We start from the raw sequence: 7,500 nt of genomic DNA, 5'->3' as shown, positions 1-7,500 counted from the left end.
ACCCCCCGTCCCTCCAGTGGCCACCTAAGGTGTTTCACTTGGGACAGACTAAGGGAGGGGGAGTGTGCCCGTGGGTTCGCCACGGCAGTCTCTGACCGATTCCAAAAACCAGCAACCTGACGGATCCAGTGCTCTGTGGGAGTCCTTCAAGCGCGTAACACTCGAAGCAGCTCAGGAGTCCATTGGCTTACGCCCAAGGAAAAGGCAAATACCATCCCCTGGAGACATTAGAGGCCACTGAAGCGTTTTGCAACCCGGGCTGAATGGGAATCAGTCTTGCGTCGTTCCATGGTGCGTAGGGCTCGGACACGGGCTGAGAAGGGACAAGGAACAGTTCATCAGGAATCTTGCTGAGGAGGTCGAAGGCCTTTCTTGGAAAATGACCTTCGCCTGCCTACCAAGCCCTGAAAAAACTGAACCCTAAGCCCCCCTCACAGATGACTGCAGTCCGATCAGCGGATGGACGGATCATCTCAGATCATGGGGTTCGTGAAAGTTGGGCTGAGTATTTTTAACAGTTGTACCAGGTGGGCCCTCCAACAGTTAGCTTGGATGCAAGCGTGTCTCAGCGCCTGGCCGGACCCACCCATCAGCGAGGAACCTCCTACCCCAACAGAGGTTAGGCTGGCGATTTCCAAGCTGAAAAGTGGGAAAGTTGCAGGCATATGTGATATCCCCGCTGAATTGCTAAAGGCTGGGGGTGAACCTAGGCTCGGGACCTGCATACAGTCCTGACTGCCATTTGCAGTCTGGTACCATTCCCCTGACCTGCTGAGGGGCGTGGTCATCCCTCTCTGGAAGGGAAAGGGATCGATGGGACTGTAGCAATACCGTGGCATTACACTGCTCAGCATACCAGGCAAAGGGTTTTCGCTCACATTCTTCTGAAACGGATCCGCAACCACCTACGAGGCACCAGAGGGCCGGAAGGGAGTCTGGATTTACTCCCGGCAGTCCACATAGACTGTATACTAGCGCTTCGAGTAAATTTTGGAACGCCGTCGTGAGTTTGGTCGTGGTTGCTTGCACCTACATCGACCTCAAGAAGGCGTTTGACTCGTGCATCGGGAATCGCTATGGGAGACCTGAGGCTCAGGGAATTCCGACACAGATTATTGGCCTGATAGCAAGCCTCTATACTGGTACTGAAAGTGCGGGAAAGTGTGGTGGGGGTATGTCGAAATTCTTCCCTGTTAATTCAGGGGTGGGCAAAGGGTGTGTCCTTGCACCCACACTTTTCAACACTTTTATGGACGGATAATGGCAAGCTACTAGCCAAAGTCAGTGCGGAGCAAACTAGGCAATATTAAGGTCTCGGACCTTGACTTTGCCGACGATGTTGCCATCCTATCTGAGTCCTTGGAGTCACTGGTGGCGCCTCTTGATGCATTTAGCAATGAGGCGAAGCCCCTAGGCCTAGAGGTTTCCCGGGCCAAGACCAAGATTCAGGACTTTGGGGCCTGTGAGGGGAACCCGTTCAGTCGATCCTGCTTTCGGCCGAGGACGTTGAAGTCACAGAAGTTTTATTACCCTTTGGGAGCATAGTCCATATCTCTGGGTGTCAGACCAGGAAATCAGTAGACGGATTGGTCTGGCAACAGGAGCCATGAACTCGATCAACAAGAGCGTTTGGGGATGTCGGTTTCCTATGCAGAAGGACCAAGCTGCGTGTCTTCAAGGCCTTGATACTTCCAGTTTTGCTCTATGGAAGCGAAACCTGGATGCTATCCAGTGCCTTGGAGTCTCGCCTGACGCCTTTTGTAACAAGTCCCTTCGCCGGGTCATGGGGTACAGTTGGCAGGACCACGTGCCAACCGGCGGGTTTTCACCGTGAGACTGGCGGGACCTGTTACTAGCATAATCCGGGACCGCCAACTCAGGCTATATGGCCACCTAGCTCGCCTCCCTATGGATGACCCTGCCCACCAGGTTGTCTCTCTGCGAGGACAACCCTGGGTGGAGGAGACCTGTGGGACGTCCTAGGAGATCATGGCTTGGGCAGCTCGACGAGACCTGTCGCGAGGAACTAGAGATGGGCCGTTGCCTGCCGGAGGGCCTCGCCCCGAGGGATCCTCATGGCTGGAAGCGAAGGGTGGTGCGGCCATGCGCCCCCGTCGGCGTTTGCCCCTTGAGATGATGATATATATATATATTATATATATATTATATTAATATTATATAATATATATATATATAATATATGTGTGTATGTATATATATATGTGTGTGTGTGGTGGTTTTGTGTGTGTGGTGGCGTGTGTATGTATGTAATATATATATATATATATATATATAAATAATAATATATATATATATATATATATATTATATATATATATATATAATTAAAATCTATATATAAAATATATTATATTATATATAATATATATATATATATATATATATATAATATATATATATATAATATAATTATATATAATATACACACGCACACACACACACAAAACACCACCACACACACTATATACATATTATATAAAAATTATATAATTATATAAAATTATTATTAATATATATATATAACAAAAATAATATAAAATTTTTTATATTATATATATTTATATATGGGGGGTTTTAATATAATATATTATATATTATTATATATATTTATATATTTTATATATATAAAATATTATTTTATTATATTATATTAATATATATTATATTTTATTAATATTTATATATTTATATTTTATTCATATACACACGAACACACACCAAACCCACACCACATTATTTCCCAACATATAATATCTTATATATAATATATTATAAATAATTTAAATTAATAATATATTATTAGGTTTTGGTGTTTTTTGGTGTTTTTAGTAATATATTATTGTGGGTGGTGGTGTGGGGTGGTTATATATAATATATATATATAATATATTATTTTATATTTAATTATAAATTATATTTAGTAATTAAAATTAATATTATTATAAATTAATTATCATCTTAAACGCTCATCCTAACAAAAATGCCCCCCCTTTTATCAGCCTGGTGTGACGATGTCTCGTCGTCGGGGGGGGAGGTCCTTAAACGGGGGAATATATCTGCGTGGGATCCCCGGGGGCGCGACGATGCTCAGCCATACGCAAGCGTACCCCTGGCGAACCCTTTGTCGACGTCCTATGGGCCCGGTGGTTCGGATGACTAGTCCTTTAAGCCTTCTTTTCTTCCCGGGCTGTTTGACCCTAGCGAGGGGGCTTTTTTTTCCCAAAGGGGATCGTGTTTGGAGGACTTTTTTGGATCATTCGCCAGTTTTTGCCCAAACTGCCTTCGATTACAGGTAACTTCTTTTATTTTGACTCGAGCTGGTCCCCGGGTTTAATTGGGAGACCAGCCCAGGGGAAGGTGTTCCCCCTCGATTCACCCGGATTCGTCGTCGGTGTTGCGGGTCTTAAGGGCCCCCACAGGAAAGTAACACAGAGTGAACATTGCAAAACAATTCCAAAGGAAAAAGACCCCCTAAAACCCTAGCCCCCTAAGAAAAGCAGTCAGGATGCCAAGGCGCCATAAGATCGGGGAGGAAAAGTCCCGGGAATGGCCCTTTGAACCAAACTACCCTCAAAAACTGTGGCAAAGGTCACGAGCTACTAGCCGCTCAGCCCGGGGGACCAATCACGCCCCTAAAGCAAAGCATACAGACTGGTGCAGAGTTCCTGCGAGAACAGCAAAACATCTCCGCTGGATGAGGCAAACAAAAAACGCCTAAACCGGCGTTTTGCTATTTTAAAAAAGGGCGCCGAACCCGAAAAACCAATTTTTTCTTTCTTTTGGGGGAACAAAGACAAACCTCAAAAACATTCTAGCACAGCCCGGGCCTGCGGGGATTCATACGTCTCAACGATCTGGCGGTAGCTGCATTCCTGAAACTCACAAAATCCTAGGAATTTTTACTTACCCCAGAACTGGAAGAGGGCATCATATTCCCACCCCAAAAAACCAAAAAGGGAAGTACATCTCTTCCCACTTTTGGGCAAGAGGGGCCGAGAAGGGACTAAACCGATCCTTGGGCAAATGGGGCCCCCCTGAACACCCAGGGTTTTCACAGGGGCATGAGCACGCACACGCATAGCATGCTCTTACACAATCACACTGTACTTCTGGGGTAGTATTCCTAATTGGAGAAGCCCTTTTTAATTAGCAAATCCTTTTGCTATCAGGGGCACCCTATCCAGAAGGAAAAACAAGGAAAGCCCTGGCTTGGATAGATGACTATTTTGGAAAAGAAAAACCAAAAACGATTCCCAAGGGCACCTATCACAGCACATGCCCCTAGAAAAAGGAACACTTTGGGTGGGGTCCTCTCCACCCGTTTCAATCCCAAAGTCCTCATTCAAAATACATTTCCCAGTAGGGGCAAGATATCTCCTTGCAGACGTCTCGCAATCATTTCCCCGTAAAATTGCATAGTAAAACCCCGTGCGTCTGGGCCAGCATTTGAGGAGTGCTGTAGGACGGACTAAGTCCTGCAGCACCTTTGGGGGAATGATTTACTGGCTCCTCCTTCAAAAGGAGGTCCCGTAGTGGTTTACTGAAACCAAGAAAAACTGTCGTCGGAGCAATGTCTGGGAGACCATAGGAGCTAACTAGAGTCAATCATTTTTTGTAATCCATCCCTCCCATTGGCTAGCTTCTGTCCCCTGATTCCACAAAGCAAGCTTGAAGAAAAATTTGGGGGAAAAGTTCAAATGAAGCTGCCAGGATCATTTTGGGGCCCCCAAAATGACGAAAACCCTCATCCTCCTCATGGAGGCAAACCTTTCCCCGGAATCCCCCATTGATCTAATGGCAGTTTAGTTCCTTTTAAAGGTCTTGAAGCCCCGGGATCACAACATGGACAAAAAATACTCGGCGCCCAGAAAAGCCCGGGCTTTTTTCAAAAAACTCCTGGCTGTCTCACCAGCCAGGGTGTTGCGCTACAGCTCAAGAACCTATTTTCCAAAGGTATGGACCCCCATCCGACTTTTTTGAAGCCCGCCTGGCCAAAACCTTTCGGTTCTCTATTATGAGCCGTCAAAGAGAAAGAATAGTACACCCTGCCTACCAAAGGGAGAAGCTAAAGGGGGCTTGCGCCATCATCCTCCGGGGAGTAGAACCCACTTTACGATGGATCAGTTGATCCAAACCCCCTGCAGGGCCCCCTTTTCAAAGGGGGCACACAATCTATGAGGGTAATTGACATGCCCCCTGTTACAGGGCCCAAAACTTTCGACATGGGGCCCTAGCATCCCCCAGGGAAGGGCATGTGGTCATACTCTCCAGGGAGCCATTGACTGTCTACGCAAAAACTCACCCAAAAACAACATTACCCCTGACCACTATCCTTTCCATGACAAAGGATCTTGCTCAGGGTAGAAAAAATCAAAACTGGGGCCCTGCCCTAGGCATCAAGGAATGAGCTTTCTGACGACTAGCTGACTGGCAGGGGTTTGCCCCCAAAACCCAGATCTAAAAACCCCACCCCTGACCCCAAAGGCACGATTGCAGAAAACTTTTTGTAATCTGGCAAAATAAAGGGGCTACCCTTTTTACATCTCAACTTTGGGCCCCCAAAGGTTTTGCTTTGGGCGAAAGTCTAAAAATACAAAATGTTGGCTGAAGTTATACTTTAACTTACGAAAACTGCACATAGAAAAAGAGTTAAGTATAAAATGATGTGCCTAAGAGTATCCTGAATATTGGTTTTGCTGAGAGATATTAAAAATAGTAAGCAAAGGTTAGAATTTGTAAATTAGTTTTATATATATTATATTATATAATATATATATATTATTTTTATATATATATTTCTAGACTCACTCTCACGACAAATCCTTTTTTTTTACCTTTCTCTATGCACTTTATTTACCCCTTTTTCACGGGATGGGGGGTCATTTCCTGAGATACGCCATAATACAAGGAAAAAATCGTTGGGTGGGTTCCATTGCCTCCCCGACGTTTTAATTGAGACACTATCTCTAAAAGGGTTGCCAGCCAAGACCAAAAATCTACCCTTATTTCAATTTATCCATAGATGACGGTTCCTCACTCTAGGTCGAAGTGGACCTGGAGCAATAGTGGCTAAAAGGTGCCTTTCCTCAGGATGCAGAACCAGACTACCAGATCATTTTATTCGTACCCACACACACATACATACATACTACACACAAACACACACACACACGTATGTGTGTGTGTGTATGTATATATTACTACATAATATATATAATATATATTATATATATATATATATATATATATATATATATATATTATATATATATGTATGTATAATATACACATGTATGTGTGTGTATGTATATATATACATATAATAACATATTCATATATACATGTATATATATATTATATATATATATATATATATATAATATATTATATATATATATATTTGTGTGTGTGTGTGTTTATTTGTGTGTGTGTGTGTGTGTGTGTGTGTGTTTGTGTGTTCTTTGAGTGTGTGTGTGTGCCTGTGTCTGTAATATGTGTTTATATGCATATATATATGTAAATGTGTATGTATATACATGTGTGTGTGTGTATATATATATATAGATAGATAGATAGATAGATATAGATACATATACATATCATCATCATCATCAAGGGCTAACGTCGACTGCATCCTCTCTTTGCTTCCAGCCATGATGGTCCCTAATGGCGAGTCAGCCCATCTCTAACTCTTTGCACAGGTTTTGTTGAGGTGCATTAGCCATGACCTCCTAGGTTGTCCCATAGGCCTCCTCAACCTAGATTGTCTCGCAAAACCTGATGGCAACCTGATGGGTAGGGTTATCCACATGGAAATGAGTTAGGTATCCATATAGCCTGAGTTGGCAATCCTAGATTATGCAGGTCCTATGCCAGTCTCAAAGTGTAGCCTTCGGTTGGACACATGGTCCTGCCAACTGTACCAGATGATCCGGCGAAGGGACTTGTTACAAAGCCATCAAGATGAGACTCCAAGGCACTAAACTGCATCCAGGTTTTGCTTTCACAGAAAAATCTGTAGTATCAAGGCCTTGAAGATGCGTAGCTTGTCCTTCTGCATAGGTACCGACATATCCAGATGCTCTTGTTGATCGAGTTCATGGCTCCTGCTGCCAGACCAATCTGCCCAAGAGCAGTGCTCCACACTGACTTTGTAGCTCTGCCCATTATCCAGTCCATGCAGGTGTTGAAAGTGTTGGTGCAAGCCTTGCCTCACCCCTGATTAACAGGAAAGAAGTTTGACTGGCCCCCATCACACTTTACAGTCAAACTCCTTCTTGAGGTCAATGTAGGCTGCAGCAACCTATGACCGAACTCATGACAGCAATTACTCAAGCCCAAAGTGAATCCAGATTACCCTGTCTCTTGTGCCTTAGCAGGTGGTCGCAGATCCGTTTCAGGGAATGTAGGTGAAAACTCGCTTGGTATACTGAGCAGTGTAATGCCATGGTGTCTGCTACAGTTCCACCGATCCCCTCC

Source organism: Penaeus monodon, chromosome 17, assembly GCF_015228065.2.
Source record: "Penaeus monodon isolate SGIC_2016 chromosome 17, NSTDA_Pmon_1, whole genome shotgun sequence".
NCBI lineage: Eukaryota > Metazoa > Arthropoda > Malacostraca > Decapoda > Penaeidae > Penaeus > Penaeus monodon.
This window is presented reverse-complemented; position numbering follows the sequence as displayed.